This window comes from Sus scrofa, chromosome 14, assembly GCF_054392235.1.
Source record: "Sus scrofa isolate SSC_HxYL_T2T_F1_AM1 chromosome 14, Sscrofa_HxYL_maternal_Yorkshire_Landrace_v2.0, whole genome shotgun sequence".
NCBI lineage: Eukaryota > Metazoa > Chordata > Mammalia > Artiodactyla > Suidae > Sus > Sus scrofa.
In genome coordinates this window covers 35,831,686-35,851,115 of record NC_139396.1, presented here as the reverse complement: position 1 = coordinate 35,851,115, position 19,430 = coordinate 35,831,686, and the positions used below count along the sequence as shown (strand labels likewise).

The 19,430-nt window shown below is 53.0% G+C and overlaps 1 protein-coding gene and 1 long non-coding RNA gene across 4 annotated transcripts in view; one reads left to right on the top strand and one right to left on the bottom strand.

The window, feature by feature from the left end:
• Positions 1-3,039: 3,039 nt before the first annotated feature.
• On the bottom strand, positions 3,040-9,901 carry LOC102162443 (uncharacterized). Its single transcript, XR_299724.4, has 3 exons — positions 9,773-9,901; positions 4,461-4,569; positions 3,040-3,163 (listed from the first exon to the last, which is right to left on the bottom strand). It is a non-coding gene; the product is annotated as an uncharacterized LOC102162443 (long non-coding RNA).
• Positions 7,182-19,430, top strand: part of FAM167A (family with sequence similarity 167 member A) — a 40,084-nt gene continuing 27,835 nt past the window's right edge. For all 3 annotated transcript variants that reach the window (XR_014826511.1, XM_021072831.2, XM_084994671.1), the window contains exons 1-2: positions 7,182-7,330; positions 12,926-13,025. The gene's annotated coding sequence lies outside the window, so the exon portion shown is untranslated. The remainder of the gene's footprint in view (positions 7,331-12,925; positions 13,026-19,430) is intronic.

The following is a 19,430-nucleotide window of genomic DNA, read 5'->3' as shown; positions in this document are numbered from 1 at the left end:
CACTGAGCGGCTTCCCCCAGAATCCCTCCCTAGTGATGGATAACAAGAAATCCATTACCTATTTTCTTTTTTTTTTTTTTTTTTTGTCTTTTGTCTTTTTAAGGCCACACCCGCGGCATATGAAGGTTCCCAGGCTAGGGGTCTAATCAGAGCTGTAGCCGCCGGCCTAAACCACAGCCACAGCAACTCAAGATCCAAGCCCTATCTGTGGGATCCAAGTCGCATCTGTGACCTACACCACAGCTCAAAGCCACGCCAGATCCTTAACCCGCTGAGCAAGGCCAGGGATCGAATCCACAACCTCATGGTTCCTAGTCAGATTCATTTCCGCTGCACCATGCCAGGAACTCCACAATCGATTATCTTTTTCTTTTTTGACTTGACCTTGTTTCTGCCTCTAAAATCCATGTTCACAGTCTAGATTTTCTCAGTGGTAGAATAATCAAGTTCAGGAATTCCCAAACTACACTGTGTTCTTTTTGTTTGTTTGTTTGTTTGTTTTTGTTTTTTGTTTTTTGTTTTGTTTTGTTTTGTTTTGTTTTGTTTTGTTTTGTTTTGTTTTGTTGTTGTTGTTGTTGCTATTTCTTGGGCTGCTCCTGCGGCATATGGAGATTCCCAGGCTAGGGGTTGAATCGGAGCTGTAGCCACCGGCCTACGCCAGAGCCACAGCAACGCGGGATCCGAGCCATGTCTGCAACCTACACCACAGCTCACGGCAACGCCGGATCGTTAACCCACTGAGCAAGGGCAGGGACCGAACCCGCAACCTCATGGTTCCTAGTTGGATTCGTTAACCACTGCGCCACCACGGGAACTCCTCTTTTTTTTTTTTTTAAAGGGCTGCAATTGCAGCATATGGAAGTTCCCAGGCTGGGGCGTCAAATCGGAGCTGCGGACGCTGGCCTACGTCACAGCCACAGCAATGTGGGATCTGAGCCACATCTGCAACCTACACCACAGCTCATGGCAACTCAGTCCTTAACCCACTGAGCGAGGCCAGGGATAGAGCCCACATCCTCATGGACACTAGTCAGGTTCTTAATCTGCTGAGCTACAGTGGGAACTCCCTACATCAGGTTCTTAACTGCTTAACCACAAGCCCACAGGACTCTTTTTCTCTCAGTCTAGCTGGCCTTGACCTCTTGCTGACCTATACTTGCAGCATCTGCCTGGCCCTCCCGCTTTGCAGTTTCTGGTCCTGTCTTCTGCCCAGCATGATGCATTCCATTCAGTGGGTGGGAGGGGCCATGGAATCTTGGGTCAGAAGATGCCAGAGCTGAACCTTTCATTCAAGTGACTGGACAGAGGTCTAATTACTAACAGAGCCAGGACTGGAGCCTGGATTTCCTGCTTCCTATCCAGGGCTCTTTCCATGTTCAAAGGAGGTGAGATGATGCTTAGAAGGATCTAGAAGGCTCTCCCCTGACCATCAGGGTTGCTTCACAGCCATCATTAGTGGCATCATTTCTGCTTTCCTTCCAGCACCATGCATGCCCAGGGAGGCCTCATTCCAGCTGTCACTCAGAATGTGCTGTGCCGGGCCTGGAAATATCCTGCCAAATCTTCTAGATGGTGATTCTTACAAGGGTCCATAAGACAAAAGTGCAGACTCTGCAGGAGATGCCACATGGAGAGGAGAGTGACCGGGTGGCAAGAGCTCACACTGTGTGCCGTGTCCTGGGCTTCTTAAACAAACCGGCAAGCCAGGCCTGTAATCAGGCCCACCCCAACACTGAGAGAGCCAAAGCCGGCGCATAAATGGAGGCCCCCATGCCATGTGTCTAAATATTTGAGAGTTGTAAACCGAGCTAACAAACTGTTAGACAATATTTGTCCTTTCCTCTTGCCTGGACAAACATATCCTTATAACAACTTCAAAGGCACGTTCCAAATCCAAATGCTTGGACCCCTGGAACCACAGGGGCAGGGGATGAGGCCTCTTTCTTTTCTGACCCAAGGGCCCTTGGGCTTAGTCAGGGAGTCCCATTCTAAGAGTCCAACCTGGGGGCCATTGGGGCAGAAAATTCTTGGATCCCAGCTACTTAGAGCACAGAATAGGGAAGGAGTGGACATGAAGGGGTCGTGACCTCTGGCCCCATAGCCCGCTCACCTTGGGGAGACCTCCCCCCCACAGGGTTCTCTAAAACATGACATCCATGGCAGGCCCTCTTGCCCATGTGTAAAGCTAGTACTATAAACATGATTTCCATTTTACAGATAAAGTAACTGTAGCTCAGAAAACTTGGGTGACCCCTTACAGGCACACAGCAGTCACAGAAGGGCCAGGACTTGAACCTGAGCCTGCCTGCCCCCAGATCCCCTGCTGTACCCCTCCCCCCCCCACCCCCCATGATGTTCTCCCCATTGTTCAGCATCACCTGGGAAATGCGGTGAGCCACTCCCCCCTGGGAGTCTAGATGCCCAATATTTCTCACCACTGGTAAAGTGAAAACAATCTCTTTAGTGGTCTCCTTGCCTCCTGTCTTGTCCCCTCATCCATCCAAGTTTTCTAAGACACAAAAGCCATAACAGGCATCCTTCTTAACTCCCTGCCTTCAGGTTCATGGTCCAAGACCTCAGCTGGGCCCATCACGCCCTCTTGTGCTCTTCACATCAGCAATAGTCAAGCATCTTCCAACTTGCATGCACCCTTGAAAGTGCAGCTCCCTCTCCTGGCACACGTGTCAGGCCTCCCCTGCCTCTCCTAGCCAACTCCCGCATCTTCCCCAGCTGGGCTTAGATGGCCTTTGTCACCTCCTCACCTCCAGGTCTAAGGTAGATGCTTTGTTAATTACTTCCTACACCAATAAGCTACGGGCACTGCACCCTGATGCCTAGCACCGGGTGCAGAGAGCAAGGCGCCCTTTAGTGCTCATGGAACTACCTGGTTCCCTGTGGGAAGGGAAGCTGGGTCCCGTCTCCGTTCTGTGCTTCAGTCGGAATCAAGCCCTTCTGAGAGATAAGAGCAGTAAAGAGCCATTACCGTTGCCAGCATCAACACCTCCCAGTGACAAACAGTTCCTGGATCCTCTTGCAACGCTGGGCCCACGATGGAAAATCCCTCCCAAAGGCAGATGGTGGCAACCAGTGGACTCTGGCCCGGGGCTGCGAGTTGTCATTGCTCCCTGCAGCAGGGAAGGCTGTCACTCATTGTCCTCTGTGTCTGTAGAAAATAGAGCCAAACAGAAATTTCTTTCCTTCCTTCTCTCATTCAATGACCAGGGACCATATTTTAATTACCATGAGGGATGTACAGGACCTTAGACAAAGGACTTGGTCCTTGAGTAGCTTAAGAACACTGGTGGGGATAGGTAAGACTAATTTAGAGAGTGCTTTGTGCTGTGGGAGCCCAAGAAGGCAGAGATCCACCCATGCTGTGCATCCTGTACATTCCCTGGGGAAAAGGCAGATTCCCTACAACGGTCTCTGCCAGGTCCATGGGATCTGCTGGCACCCCTGCCCTGTCACTTCCCCAGCATCATCTCCCATGGCTCTTGTCAACACCCTGCTCGCTGCACCTCAGCATGAGGGCCCCTGCTCTGCCTTCATTGCCTCAGGCATGTGCCCTCACAAGATGCCTTGGCACTGGCTGTTCCCTCTGCCTGAAACACCTTTCCTCCAGATAGCTCAGGACCAACTCCCTCATCTCCTTCAAATCTTCACTCAAAAGTCACTTTATTCATGAGGTCATCTCAGGCTAGGGGTCAAATCAGAATTGCAGCTGCAGCCCTACATCACAGCCACAGCACTGCAGGATCTGAGCCACGTCTTCAACCTATACCACAGCTCACAGCAACACCAGATCCTTAACCAAACGAGGCCAGGGATGGAACCTGTATCTTCATGGACACTAGTCAGGTTCTTAATCCACTGAGACACAATGAGAATTCCTATAGTAGTGTTTCTTGACATTTCTAAGTAAAAAAAAAATTCATTGTAGAAAATTAATGCAAGCCAAGAAGAAATTTAAAATCCTGCTATACTGCCACCCAGCGATAATCAGGGCCAATATGTGCATATAACTTCCCAATCTTTTTTCTACACATATGAAACAATTAGATATTAAATATTAGAATGAAAGGTTTCGTCATGTCCAATTTACTTAAACATTTGTGTTCCAGTCTTATTTACTTAGCATAAAACCATTAGCATTGTCCTATGTCATCAAATATTTTTTGAGAATATTATTTGGATGGCTACGTACTAGTCTACACTAGAGCTCTAACTGCAGTTCATTTGATCCCTGCATATGTTTAGACATTAGAGGCAGGACAGTTCCAACAGAGACTAGGCTCTTTTTCCTCCTCTAGCTTGTCCCTCCCTCGCTGACTGTCCTGGTCCTCCTCACTGATCACCCTCCATCCAGGCATGTGCCAGGCAGAGTAGGAGGCAGGAGGGGAAGATCTGCCTGCCCTGGGCAGGCTGCCCATCAGTGTGAGGACAGAAGGCAATATACTCACGAGAAACAGGAGCTCCATCAAATGAGGGACTGGGAGGGCGAAGATGGGAGAGAACATTTCCAGATGGAGTGGGACAGCTCCACCGAGAAGACACCGGAGCACCTGCCACCTGCGGGGGCCAGAATACATTGATGAGCAGTGGGGCAAACGCTGAGCATCCAGCCAGGGTCTCATGGCCTGGGACAGCCAGTCCATGAGGATGCAGAGTCCCCAAGCTGGGACCATGCCTTCTGCCTGATTCCTGCCCCTCAGAACCTACAGCCTCAGAGGAAGACAGATACTAATCAAATAACCTCACAACTAAAGTTAAAATGACAACTGGCCCATGAAGGAGAGATGGGCAGGATGATGTGGACATGTCACCTGGGTTCCCTGAGGAGGCAGAGGGCAGCCTGCTCCATGTGGGAAGAGCAGGTGTAGAAGGACCTGGAAGAGTATCTGTCTGAAGAGCAGAGCATCAAGCAAGGCCAGGCCCAAGAGGGAGGCAGATCCAGAGCACATAGGCCTGCTTGGCCATGCTAGGTCTTGACCCTGGAATGGATGAGAGCTGTTGGGGGGCTTTAAGCAGAGAAAAGCCAGGATTGCATTTCCATTTTGCAGAGTTTGCTCTGGTGTGGAGAAAGAGCTGGCTCAGGGGAAGGGGTGGGGAGCCAAGAGTGGGAGCAGGGCAGTCAGCAAGGGGCTGTTGCTAGAGCTGGGGCAAGCTGATGTGGACTGGGGCAGTGGCAGAGAGGACATGGGTAGACGTGGAAGAACTGGATCCATATTTAGGAGTTAGAACCAAGAGGCTGGATCGATGCTGTGACTCTCTAGAAAACCCCTGTTCAAGTTCACTTGCTAGTTTAGAAGTATCAGCCCGTTGGCATGAAGAAGTGCTCCCATTGAGGGGGTATGTCTCCTAAGCAAAGTCCCTTAGGGAATGTCCGAGGGAAGGGGGAAAGAAGGAAGTGGGACAGGGCACTGACGGGGAGATGCAGTGAAGGACATGGACACCAGGGGGCAGCACTAAGGCCTCAGGCCTCCAGGGAGCTGAGTCCCACAGAAGACAAGGCCAGCCCCTGTCCCCGTGTATACATCTGTCCTGGAAATAACAACGCCTGCCCTGCACCACCAGTGCTGCTGTGAGCATGGCAGATGAGATGACTCTGAAGGATTCTGCAAACCCCTTGAGTCTACAGAAAGAACTTGGCCATGTTCTAGGCTGCCCTAAGTGTAAGGCCAACTTCCAGTCATCAGGCCTAAGGTGGGAGGTCCCAGGAAAAGGCATTCCCCAGCCCTCCCCTCTCCCCCCAGCTGGACTCTCCTGTCCACAGTCAGGACCCATCCTAAAGTCCAGGATGGGGCAGCACTGGCCACTGTCTGGAATGTATCTTAGGTGCCTGGAGCTCCAGGCTCTGGTGGAACAGGGACAACTATCTCTACGGGTTGACACAGCACACAGTATTCTGTGCCACCAGGCAAGCTGTGGTTAGTGGGGCGAGCACATGCTCTGGGGCCGGGCAACCCCCCCAACCCCCCACCTCCCAGCTGGTCTGGGAGACAGATCTGGAAAAACATTTCTTTCTTTTTATTAGGGCCACGACCTGGGCCGTGTGGAAGTTCCCAGGCTAGGAGTGAAGCTGCCAGCCTACACCACAGCCACAGCAATATGGGATCCAAGCCGAGACTGTGACCTACACCACAGCTCACAACAATGCTGGATCATTAACCCACTGAGAGGGGCCAGGGATCGAACCCCCATCCTCATGGATACTAGTAGGATTCATTTCCGCTGTGCCACAACTGGAACTCCAGAACATCTATTTCTTTTCTTTCTTCTTCTTCTTCTTCTTCTTTTTTTTTTTTTTTTTTTGGCTGTTTAGGGCTGCACCCACTGCATATGGAGGCTTCCAGGCTAGGAACCGGCCTATGCCACAGCCACAGCAAAGCGGGACCTGAGCCTCGCCTGCGACCTACCCCCACAGCTCACAGCAACGCTGGATTCTTAACCCACCGAGCGAGGCCGGGGATCGAACCGTAAACCTCATGGTTCCTAGTCGGATTCGTTTCCGCTGAGCCATGACGGGAACTCCCAGAGCATCTATTTCTACTTAGTCTCTCTGAGCCTCAGTTTGCTCATCTGTAAACTGGGGACACCCACATCTGCCCTGCGAAGTCGCTGTGATGGTGGGGCCCTCAGTACGAGCTTTGCTGCTGGTAGTAGGAACTTAAGCTGCTGGTGGGTGGAATGAAGGCGCTGGGCCTGCCGACGCGGCTGGAAGGGGGTTCTCCTGCCCGCTCCCCGCAGGCAAACTGCTGACGGTGGCAAAGCCACGTTGCCACTCTTGGGTGAAAACTGCCTTGGTTTCTTGGTTCTTGGTTTCTTTTTTTTTTTTTTTTTTTAAGTCTATTTGGGTTTGGTTTCATCTAGGGTTTGGCCATCGCGTGTGGTTTGCTTCTACTTGAGGCGGGGCGGCGGCTGGCGCGCAGGTCCTGGCCAGGAACAGACAGATAGAAGGGCTTTAGGACCCGGGGCGTGTCTCGCGGCCCCGGCGCGTCCCTGGTCCCCGGAGCTGCGGGCGGGGAGACTTGAATGAGAGGCAGGAGGGGATAGCGACTCAAAGGGCTAGCGGTGGAATAGCTCCGCCGTCGCCAGGCAACCGCCCTGACGCAACGCAAAAAAAAAAAAAAAAAAAAAAAAAAAAAAGTCCCTTAAAAAAAAGAATAGTGCTGAGAATTCACAGGAACAAGAGCAAGAGAGAAAGGGAGGCAGAATACGGCTCAGCCCTGAAGCCGGGGCCAGAGGAGGCTGCGGAGCGGGAGCCCGCGTCGAAAGGAGGAAGCGGGGATCTCGGTGACACCCCTAGAAGGGGCCTCTGAGCACCAGGAAGGTGGGTTTGCAGCAGAGCTGGGACAATCCCAGGTCTGGGGACCGGGCTGGGGGTGATGTGTCTGTGGCCGTGGCACCATCACAGGTGGGGGCTGGGGTGCCACAGGTCCCTAGAGCTGGCAGCGGTGGAGAGCAGCCCAGCCCTGGGCTGGGGGCGCACCACCCCAATGAGCCCTGGATTGGACATCTTGCACCCGCCCGCACTCCTGCCCTGCCTCACCCTCTCCTGGGGGCTGGCTCCTCTCAGGGGGTTAGGACAGCCTGGCTGGAGTCCATCTCCGGTCCTGGCTAAGGGATAAGATCTGGGTAGAGATTTGGGGTTTGATGTCTGAAAGGGAGGAACCCCACTCGGTTTCTCTCCAAGCCCACCTCGTCCCCTCTGTCCACTTTAGGCTCAGTGATGTGGTTGTCTCTGCCCCAAGGATGCAACCCCTAACTCAGGAGAAGTGCCGGGAAGGGCTGAGGCCAGTGTGGTCAAAGGGAACTGCCCAGCGGGAAGGGCCCTGAGGAAAGAGCAGGACAGCTTTGTGGTTGGGCACCCAGGTCACTAGGAGAAGGCGGGAAGGTCTGCAGCCCGAGGCAAAGGGACAGGTGTCTCCCTGCCCCAATCAGGTTGAGAGTAATGCTTTGAAAAAAATTCCCTATTGCCTTTATATGTTTTCATCCCTTTTCCCTGCTGAGAAGATCTGGAAGCTGCTTAGTTCCAGGACCAGGGGCCACCGCCAGTCTTAAACTCACAGGCGTGTTCTCCCAGATTAAGTTCTCCCTGCTGCCATTCCTGGTGAATCCCAGGTCCGCCCATAGGGCAATCCTCCCAGCGCCCAAGGGAGGCGTGGCTCTAAAGCAGCTTCCTTTCCTTTGCCCTGGAGACCGTCCCGCCCTGCCCCGCCCCCACCCGGCAGGGGATGGAGAGTGGAGAGCTGGGCAGAGTCCTGGGAGGGCAGGGGGGCCGTGGCGCCTCCAGCCCACATCCACAGGATGGGAGCTTCCGCTAGCGTGTGTATAAGGCACTTGGCAAAGCAGCCACAAGCTGCACTCCAAGTGTGTGAGGATGACAGCTCTTCCTCCCTGACTGTGTTTACCGATCAGGCACTGCTTGAGAGCCTTTCACACCCACTGGTCATTTTATCCTCACAATCAATTGCCCTTTGAGGGGACATTATGCCCCCCATTTTGCCAGTGGCTCTCCAAGAGATTCAGTAACGCGGTGCAGCTCATGGGGCTGGTGAAAGAGCTGAGAGATTCAGCTCCACGTGCCTGACTCATAAGACAGTGGTCTCAAAGGGGGGCTGCTTTTGGAGCTCCAAGCCGGGAGGCCTGGCGGTAGGGGAGAAACCAGTCAGACCCAGAGGAAAAGAGGCTTGTGTGGCAGAGCTTGTCCTGTGACCTGGGAATGTCCCTTGCCATCTCGAGGGCCCTGTGGAGCCAGAAAGCAGCCAGGCTCCCCTGAAGCCGAGAGAAGGGTCCCCCCCTCGCCCCCTTTTCCTCCCTGCCTGCCCAAAGACCCCAACTTCTCATGCACTGGCTCCTGTTTCGTCCTCCCCAATTACATGCGTGGATTTCCACTGAATTAACAGTCCCGCCTCCCTATCTACAGGCTTGGCATCCTTCCAAGAGGGATGCTGGCAGGGAAGTAAATTGAAGCAGTGCCTCACTATGGCTGAGAGAGAGAGAGAGCCACTGAGCCCCAGGCCAACCAACAAGAAACTGCTTGTTAGGCTTCTCACACAGGCAGGCAGCTTTCTCTAGGTAAATTTAGCTGGTGGAAAACTCCCTTGGTGTGCCATAGGAGCGTCTGGAATTCCCAGAAGCCTCTAGGAGCAGTGCTTTCTCTGGAAAGGGCTCTTTGCTTGCCTGGGATGGAGAGTTGTTTGCAAAGGTGGATGATGAATGATCATTGGAGCTATTTGCTCCCAGCTGACAGAGTAGGGGGTGGGGGAGTTCTCACTCATAGGAAATCCTTTAGGATTTACTGGGAAGGCTCAATATGCACATGTACGCTGGGATTTGGATTGGGGTGAGAAGAAAGGAAGGAAAAAGGCAAATTCTGATGCAGACCTCAAAGGGGGTGAGCGGGGGTTAAACGAGAGTGGTGGGCATGAGGACCCGGAAGGAGGAGGACCCAGGAAGTGGGCCAGGGGTTTAGAAGGAACTCTGCCTTCGGTCTGTAGAGTTTGAGCTGCTCCAGAGAGTCAAGTTGTCAACATGAGTTAGGAAGACTGCAGGTGTCAGCTCTTGCATGGTCATGTGTGAAAGCCCAGGGCCTCCCTACTCTCCCCCCAAGCCCCTCCACACTTGTCTTTGGATTTGGAGAGGTGCAGAAGGAAAGGAAAAGACAGAGACATGGGCTGGAAAAGTTAGATGTTGTGCTGCTGCACACCTGTCTCCTTTCCTCCTGAGCGTGACTCAACACACCCCCTGCCCAACCCATAACAGTGCTCACCTGCTGAAAGGTCCTTAGCTAAAAGGTCCTTAAGGAAGGGAACACAGAGCACAGCCGCCTGTCCAGGAAGGTGAGGGCCATTAACTCTTCAGCATCAGGGGCCGCTTCACTCCCGGGCCCCTGCCCAGCAGCCTCTGCAGAGTCCCGGAAAGGGGTGGGGTTCATCTTCTCCCGGGACACAGACCAAGTCCCTACATCTCCAAGGCGATCTCTCCATTATGGCCAGAAATTCCCCTCGGGTATCCTGATCCAAACGTGGGAGCTGGTCACAGGTTCCCAGAAACTTCATCACAGGGCTTGTCCCTTAGGTCCTGAAAGGCCCAGCTCAGAGCAGATTTCCAGGGACATAATGGGTCCAGGCGGTGACGTCCACCTCAGCCACAGCTCAGGGCCCTCTGAGGGCTGAGCAGCGTTCCCACACTCCAGGAAGCCCGCGAGCTAGGCACTTCAGCCCCAGAAGGCCAGCTGGGGTGGTCCAGGGTGATGAGGACCCAGGAAGGTTCTGGATCAGGATCCTTGACCAGGAGGCCACTTCGGGCCCTGGTCACCCCTGTCCATTATCAAGTTAAAGTGACACTATCTCCCTTGTCCCGTGAGCACTTACGTGTGCCTCTCCCTGGGGAAACCGATTTACTGTACACTGACCTACCAGTTAGGGCCAAACTCTTAGGTTTTGTTGTGTTGTTGTTTGTTTATTCATTTGACCAGAGCCACTGAAAACTTGGAGGAAGGTGGGAGAAAACCTCATGATCAGGCTGAATGAAAATAAGCCTCAGACGGAATTCTGCCACACATGTAGCAGAATTTTTTGAACGATGTTTTTTTGCAGACTGGTCCAACAGAGTTCAGATGGCCTGTTCTGTGGGCTCAGTGAAGTCACACCATCTGTCTCTCTGGGAGCTGTGACCACACATGCTCCCACCCTGAGATCTCACCAGATTTTCTCACCCTGCTCTTGCGAGAGTAAAGAGTGTCGCAGAATTCGTTTGGCCCACATATCTTGAATACCTCTGTTTTCACCAAGGAGAGTGCATTTCTAACATTTGCTTACTAATGATGAAATGTCTGGTGTAGAGCAGAGAGAAAGATAGCCAAGTGTGTACCAGAGCCCTGGCCAGGTTTGGGAAGTTGCGGTTTGAATGCGCCCTTGTTAAACGAAGCTGGTGGCAGCTGGCCCAGTGAAACCACTGTGTCTATAAGGGTTTTAAGATCAATCACTGACATCTCCCCAAGGAAGCATAAAACACCTGCCCTCAAGGAATGCAGAGTCCATCAGAGGTGGCAACCAGAAAAGATGATTTTTGCAGCCCAGAGACCTGGGCTGACAGTAGAATGGTGTTCTGGACGGATTTTTGTACAGAAATGCACGAGCTAACTTTAGTGGTTCAGCAGCCAAGGAGAGGTCCAGCCGAGCACTGTCATGAGCAGGAGGTAGCAGTCCTATTAGAGGCATAAGTAAGAATTCACATACCACTCTGTCTCATTGGAGCCTTCCAAGGCTTTGCAATAGATTCCGTTATGATCCCAAGATCAGGGAATTAGTAAGGGTTGGGGGCGTGGGGGGCGGGTATCTACCCACATCCCCCAAGCCCCAGCCCTGCCCCAGCCCTAACTCACTCCATCTCTTTCTCCTGTGCCTGATCCCTTGTCTCTGTGAGGTGTGGACTCAGGCAGCTCAGCATCCCGGCTACATTCAGCTCAAGCTCAAGCTCAAGCTGAAGCAAGGTCCCACATCCTACTTTCTGCTTTGCCTGGGCCCCGGAGAGGGAGGGCTGCACTTTGGGCCCCCCACCCCTAAGAGCCCAAACACAGGGGAGTTCTGGGGGCCCTTCAAGCCCTCGAGAGGTCAGCATGCCTGGGAAAGAGTGTGCCAGTGAGGTGACCTGCAGAAGCACGAGCACTGCACAAACTTTCCTGGGAAGCCCTTGCAAGCACTTTGGAGCCTGTGATGCAGAGTGAAACAGAAAGCCAGTCATCCCAGCTGTCTCCCATCTGAGCTGGAGCTGGGTCGCTTCATACTTAAAGCTGAAGCCGCTTACCCTGTGGACTTATTTACCTCAAACTCTGCCCAGGTTGGGGGCCGAGACAAATGCCAGTTAGGATACCATCTGGTGGGGTGGGCACACCCCACGGGGGAAGGTGTACTGTCCCCGTGTCCTTAGATGTGAAATGTTGCCTGTTCTGAAAGTCAGAGCAGCCGCCTGAACCACCTTCTACTTTGATCTTTGCAAATTGCTTTAAAGGCCACTCTGTGTCTGCTTTCTGCCCCTTAATCCCTGCCTCCATGGCCTTTGGCCAGAAGAGTTCTGAGATCACACGCAGCGGGTGGCAACAGACCACCTCTCCCTTCCTGGGCATCTCTGCATCTCTGCCTTGTCAGACGTTCTCATGAAGGAGAACCTCCGCTCAGATGCTGCAATTCTCAAGGCTAATCCCTCGACCCCCCCTGGGGGACCCTCAGAATCTCAGGCACCTTTCTCCTGGCCTGGCTGGGTGGAGAAAGGTGCCTGAGCAGCCCTTTCCCAGGGCCTCACAGCCTTGGAAGGGACAGGGTGGCGGCGACTCTGGGTGGCCTGGCAGCCCCTCCCCACAGCAATCCTGTGCCTCCTCCTCTCCTTTCAGTGAAGGCAATAAATTAGATCTCTGGCTCCCGGGAGCCAGGGCCTCTCCCCCCTCCAACGGGGATGCACAACTCTTTCTGGGCAGTTTTCTCAGCCTGTCCTTCACTGGGGGATAGAATAGGAAAGGTCTCCACATTCCCAGCCTCACAGCAGGAGGCCTGGGGGCCGGTCTCTGCAGCCCAGAGCTGGGCCCATCAATTATTCAGCGTGGACCAAGCATTCTGAATGTGCAGAGGCCTTAACAAGTATTTTTATAGATTCTGAGCTCACAATGTCCCAGCAAGACAGAGCAAGCTTTCCCCATATTCTAGGCAATGGAAGCTCCACTTGAAGTCAGAGGACGTGGGTCCAAGCCCAGCCAGCTCCTCAAACAGAGCTGTGTGACTCCAGGCAAGTGTTGTGACGTCTCTGGTTTGTGGTTTCTCTGTGGTAACTTTGAGGAAGACCTCTTTGGCCCAGGCCATCAAGTGTGGGGGAAAGGTTTGCACCCTGCAGGGTGATTTCCAAGTGTCTGTGGTTCTCGTGATTCCAGGTGTGGCCACGGAAGCTCTGAGTGAGAAGATGAGGTGCAGCCGTTAGCACGGGACGCCAGAAAACGAATTTCCCTGGGAGAAACGCCAGAGAGAACTTGGGTAAGTGCATTCCTCTGCCCCTGCCCTGCGTGGGTGAGACTTCATGACAGAGTGACAGCCCCTCCCGGTGCTGTGGTCCAGACTCTGCACTTGGAAGGGCGTGCATTTCAAAGGGGAGAAGCGGAGCCCTGAGGGGAAAGGAGTTGCCAACACAGTAGCCTGCCTTGGGGGGCCTGGAGCTGACTCCCAGGCCAAGGACATGTCTTGCCCACCTGGGCTGGGCCTGTCCAAAATGGTGGCCCCATTCCCATCCCCCAGCAGCAGTGCTGGGACCCCTGGTGGGAAAGTGCCCCAGGCTGCTTGGAGCAGGAAGTGAGGAAGTGAGGGCTGGCCTGGGAACCCCACCCCACCCCCACCCCTGCAACAGAAAGTCCATGGCAAGGTGAAGTGAGTTCTGTCCTGGGCCGGGTACAGAGCTCCAGTTCCAACAAACCACGTGACTTGAATGGGAGGTTTCCCATGGATGTCAGACTCTCCTTAGACTCAGTCTCCTTGCCACCAGGGCTCCTGCCTGTGAGAGGGGCTTGGGACCAGGTGCTTAAGTCCCACTCTCCTGCGCAGATCAATTGCCCAGGAAAACAAAGCCTTGTCATGACAACATTTAAATGTTAGTATTTGCCCCTGGGGTTCCTAAAAATGCTGGGTTTTAAAACATTGAATTGCTAAAAAAGTATGCTTTTCATCCCTTTTCTGCATGTGAAGCCATCTGGGGACCTGGTCCAAGCATGGGTGTTGGGCTGAAGTGCTGGTTCTTTCCCTCATTTGCGTGTGACCTGTAAAGTAGAAGTAATTTTAGTCTTGTCTGAGGGTCACCCCAAGGGTTCACCTAGACATCCACACCGAGCCTGGAGCACACAGCGCTGGCTACCTCCCCCCCCACTTCCTTTGCTTCTAAGAATATTCACTTATCCCTGGGTGCAGATACAGAGAACGGCCATCTATGTCGTCCTTTTATTTATCCAGAATATATGCATTAAAGTTGACCTGGTGACACCAGGCAAGTTGCTGTGAGAAGTGTGGGCAAGTCGTGGAGACAGATTGTGACTCTGGAGTCTCATAGTCTAGTGCACGTCGGTGACTCGGGCCCCCTTTGATGGCGAGAGACAGAAGGCCAGCTTAAACTAACTCAAGCAAAGGAGAATTTATTAGCGCATAGAATCGGGACGTGCCCGTCTTTGAGCACTGATGGAACCAGCGGCTCGAAAGATGTTGCCAGATCTCTCTCTTTCTCGTCCTCCTTCCCAAAGGCTTATCCTTCTTATTGCAAACGGGCTTCTTCTGTGAGGCTGAGAAAGAGGGACCCTGGAAACTGTAGGTTTAGGTCTCTGCAGCCAATATATCCCAGCAGAAAATATACCTTATTTCTCCAAATGTCTGTATTTAAATCCCAGGGAACTATTCAGACTGGCCTTGCTTGGCCATATGCACACTCACTGGACCGGTCACTACTGTCAGAGTAAGAGCTAAAATGAATGTCTATGTCTGGGACACTTGGTATCTCTGGGGGCAGGGACGATGGCCAGGGAGCTATGACTTACTGTCATGAAGGACCTGGAATGATACAGGAGTGGTCCCCACAGAAGGGGGCTGAACAGAGACATAGCTGTCCATCTAACAGGGACATCAGAAAGATGACTAATATGATTCGAGGGGGCGATGGTTAGTACCTGAGACTGATGCAGGGAAGTGCCAGGGGGAGAGGGATCCGTTCCATTCAGAAAGAGCTCACTCCTATAGACGACAGACTGCAGGATGGGGTGGGGTTTGACCTGGGCTTGCAGACTTGGTCAGAATCAAGCATGAGGCTACAGGGAAAGGCTGAGACCAGTCTCCCAAACCCCCACCTCCACCCCCACCCCATTCAGGCTCACTAGAAACGTTCTGACCTTGAACCTGCAGGAGGTCTACTGGGCAGGAAACCATCTGGAGGTGTGAATTTGTTTCCTGGCTCACAGCACTGCTGTCCTCAGCATGTATGGAGCACCTGCAGTTTGCAGAGCCCTGTGCTCAGGACACAAAAGCGAAAATAATTCCAGGGAAGCCCCCATTGCAGTGTGCTGTTAGAGTGACAGAGGCCTTCAGAGAATGGCCTGGAAGGTGGGGTGTCCTGAGGGGCTTTGCAGAGGAAGCCTCCAATGAGCTTCAAAGCAGAGCTTTAGACCCAGTGAAGAGAAGGGAGTTCCACCAAGGGCCAGGGACAGACAAGGGGATGAAACCAACTACCCAGAAAGTCTTTCTTTCATTCATCCAGTCACTCATTCACTCTTTCAACAACTTTACTAAGCACCTACTGTGTGCCAGGCTCTGTTCTGTGAGTTACGGTCACAGCAGTGAACAAGAGAACATCACTGACTTCAAGAGGCTTACATTCCCATCAGCGAGACGCATGATAAACAAGAAAGCAGATCAACCTGTAGTGTCCTGAGTATGTGAGTGGAAAGAGCTCTGAAGAAAATGAAGCAGGGACATCTCAGTGGGGGGTCAGAGCTGGTCTCCGTGGCAGTGCCCTCTGAGCCAGTGCGTGAGATCAGGGAGGAGGCAATTGATGGAATGAGCTTGAGGGAGGGGAGCACAGCCCCAAACTCAGAGGAAATGGCTGGACTCTCATGATGGTTTGTGGCAAGAGGAAGTGACCCAGGCAGCAAACCAGTGGCTTCTGGGGTTTGGGAAGTGGAAGGTTCTCCTGGTGGGCAGCTTTCCCTCCCCCGTGGGGTTCATCACAATGCGTGGGAGGAATTCAGACACCCCCCCGCCACTTCCCCCACTAGCATCTCCCACCGCACACCCAGAGCACAACAAAGCCCCCCCCCACAATGTCCCCATTCAGTTCACCCTCACCACGTGCACACAGTTGGTGCCCAGAGTCCTGTCTCTGCACGATGTCTTCCCCCATCCCAGACACTCTCAACACCAGCTCTGACCAAGACCTGGAATGAAGATGAGCTGGGAAAGATGATCTGAGTAGGGCCAGACCAGCGGGTGTCCCCTCCTGCTTCGGTCACCATGGCAACCTCGGAGGAGGCGAGAAGACACGCTCTCTGGCAGCTCTTCAAAGCGCCCTGGCCCCTGTGGGCAGCTCTGTGGGCACAGGGCTGTGCCCCCCAGCCTCTCAGCCCCGTCGTTAGGTTTCTCGAAAGTCTGCTTAACACAGGTGGGATTTCACAGCTCCCATTGGCCACTGGAGGTCAGTCCTGAGGCTCCGGCCTGGACTCTCCCTTTAAGATAGGCATCAGGGTTTAGAATGAAACCCAGACAGAAAAGCCTGCCTTATCACAGCTCCACCTCCACATCCCAGACCTGCTGACCTGTCACCCACCTGGAACCAAAAGGGATTTAGCTGTTTCAGAAAAGGAAAGAAAAAGACTCAGGTGTGAGCTGTGGCCTGAGCTTGAATTTATTTATAAGACCCAGCCCTTCTCCCCTCTCTCTCCCAGGGTAGATGCTGCAACAACCCCATTTTCAAAAGAGAGGCTGTAGACCTGGACAGGTGAGGCAAGGTGACTCCCCAGGTCTCAGCAGCCCCCACTGGAGATGGGTTCCAGTCCCAGAGGACAGACCTGCAGCCCAGGAGCTGGGGTCCCCTGTGTCCTCAGCCCCCAGCAGCCTCTGGCCCCCACTCAGGTCACAGCCTGTGGGTAGAAGGTGGGGCTGTGCGGCCTTGCTGAGAGGTGGGAGGTGGGCCTCAAACTGGAAGCCAGATGGGTGCTGCTGCTCCCTCCTTTTAGCGCCCTGCTCCCCACAAGACACTGCCTCTCCTTGGGCAGCCCCTGAGCCCTGGGCCTGAGTCTCTCTAATGAGGGTTGTAGGCTTGGAAACAACACAGCACGCCCACAGGGCTGCTCTCTTGTAGGGAGTGGTCCATCTGGCCTGACTCAGGAGCCTGAGGCCCTCAGAGGTAGAAGGTAGATGAGCAGGGACTTCCTGTCTTGGCGCAGCAGAAATGAATCCGACTAGGAACCATGAGGTTGTAGGTTCGATCCCCAGCCTTGCTCAGCAGGTTAAGGATCTGGCGTTGCCGTGAGCTGTGGTGTAGGTTGCAGACGCGGCTTAGATCTGGCATTTCTGTGACTGTGGTGTAGGCCGGCGGCTACAGCTCTGATTTGACACCTAGCCTCCGAATCTCCATGGGTGAGGTCCTAAAAAGCCAAAAAAAAAAAAAAAAAAAAAAAAAAGAAGAAGGTAGATGAGCAGAGGCAGCAGAAAGCACAGCAAGGGACAACAGAGGGAGGGGCCCTGCCCCCAGTGGGGACACATCCGCAGTGCAGAACTGGCTACACTGTGGCCTAGACCCCACAGGATCTGAATTTCTTCAGCAAGGCAGGTCTAGTAGGGCCAGGATGTCCTAAGGGTCTGTTCCCACTTTTGCCAGTCTCCCGGCTTCTGCTACCCACTGGTCTGTTGCTGGGAGGCTCGTGGGCCTCACATGCATGAACGAAGGAGTCTGTGCTGCATGTGTCCCCAAGCCTTAAATCAGCGTTTGTCAGTTTATGCACAAGGACCCAGGGGTGGCACTTCTGCCAGAGGGAGCAGCGTAATAGTAAATTCACACATGAGGAAAATTATTACGTCCTCATTGAGCGAGGCCTGTAGATTGTAAGTTAGGACACCCATCAACTAAAAATGCGAATGGACTCTTCATAAAACTTCGTTGAGAGGGAGTTCCCCTCGTGGCTCAGTGGTTAACGAATCTGACTAGAAACCATGAGGTTGCAGGTTCGATCCCTGGCCTTGCTCAGTGGGTTAAGGATCCGGTGTTGCTGTGAGCTGTGGTGTAGGACGCAGACACGGCTTGGATCCCGTGTTGCTGTGGCTCTGGCATAGGCCGGTGGCTACAGCTCCGATTAGACCCCTAGCCTGGGAACCTCCATATGCCTCCGGAGCGGCCCTAGAAAAGGCAAAAAGACAAAAACAAACAAACAAAAAAAGACAAAAAAAAAACCAAAAACCAACTTTGTTGAGAGGATAATGTTCATCTACTCTCCATTCTCAACTGGAGATGGCGCCGTCCCCTTGAAGGGACACGTGGGATTGTGGGGAAGGGAGCCTCTTGTTATTTTATGACACAGCTTAGCCCTCAGTTATGTATTTTGCCTCCCCACATGAACTGTATGTTCCCCCTCGGTCAGTCAGCACTCTTGGTCGTAAGCAGCAGAAAAGAGTACTATTGTAAAGTGTACACAGAATTGGCAGGAGGTAGAGTCCCAAGAGAGCAAACAGGTCGAATCAGGGCAGCTCAGAAAAGAGAGCAGCGAGAAGCCCTATAATGAATGATCTGAGACCCACTCATTGGGGGGCTGGCTTTTCACACGCACCACAGCCCTGGGACACTTCTGACACCAGATGTGTGAGTTTTCCACACCAAACAATGCTCCAGTTCTCTGCAGACATCACCTGGGTATTCTGTGATGTAGCTCAATTTGACACTATCCATGTAAAGGTAGCATCAGGTCCCACAAGTTAAGGGCTCAGTCCCACAGGAGGGTCCTCCACTTCCCACACCAATTGCAAGTCCCAGGTTGTCACCTGTACTTCTGACCAACTGGCTGTAAACCAGGAGTTGCCCCAACCTCTTCGTCAGCTTCTAGCATTTGCTCAAATGGCTCAGAACGTCCAGGGACACCTTTCGTGCTTTTATTTACCAGGCAGATGAAGAGGCACACAGGGCAAGGTGTGTGGGGGGAGGTACCGCACTGCCCTGCCCTCCCTGGGTGCACCACCCTCCCAGAACCTCACCAACCTGGATGCACTTGGAACCCCTTCAGCCAGGGTTTTATGGAGGCTTCATTGCGTAGGCATGATTGATTACATCATTGGTTGTTGCTGATTAGGTCAACCTCCAGCCCCTCGCTCCTCCCCAAAGGTCAAGGATGTGGCTGAAAATTCCAAACCTCTCATCAAGTGGTTGGTTCCCCTGGGCAGCAGCTCTCCATCTTGAGTGGTTTCCAAAAGTCACTGCATTAATAGAAACTCAGGTGTGGTCGAAGGGGGCTTGTTATAAATAACAATACTCTTTTCACCTGAATGCTCTAGGGCTGTTTCAAGAACTGGAGACAGAGCTCAGATATTATAACAAAAAGCACTCCTGTTGCTTTCATCACTGAGGAAATTACACTTAGGAGCTCCGTTTCAGGAACCAGGGATAGAGATCAAATATATATTCTCTTTTTTTTTTTTTTTTTTTTTTTTTTTTTGGCTACACCTGCGGCATATGGAAGTTTTGGGGCCAGGGATTGAATCCAAGCTGGAGCTTCGACCTACACAACAGCTGCAGCAACACTGGATCCTTAACCCACGTTGCCGCAGCAAGAACTCCTATATTTCTTCTTACATCATGATATTTTACCCTCTCACAGTCCTCCGGCAGGGACGGTTTGGCTAAGACGATGCCATGTCCCCTGCCTCCAA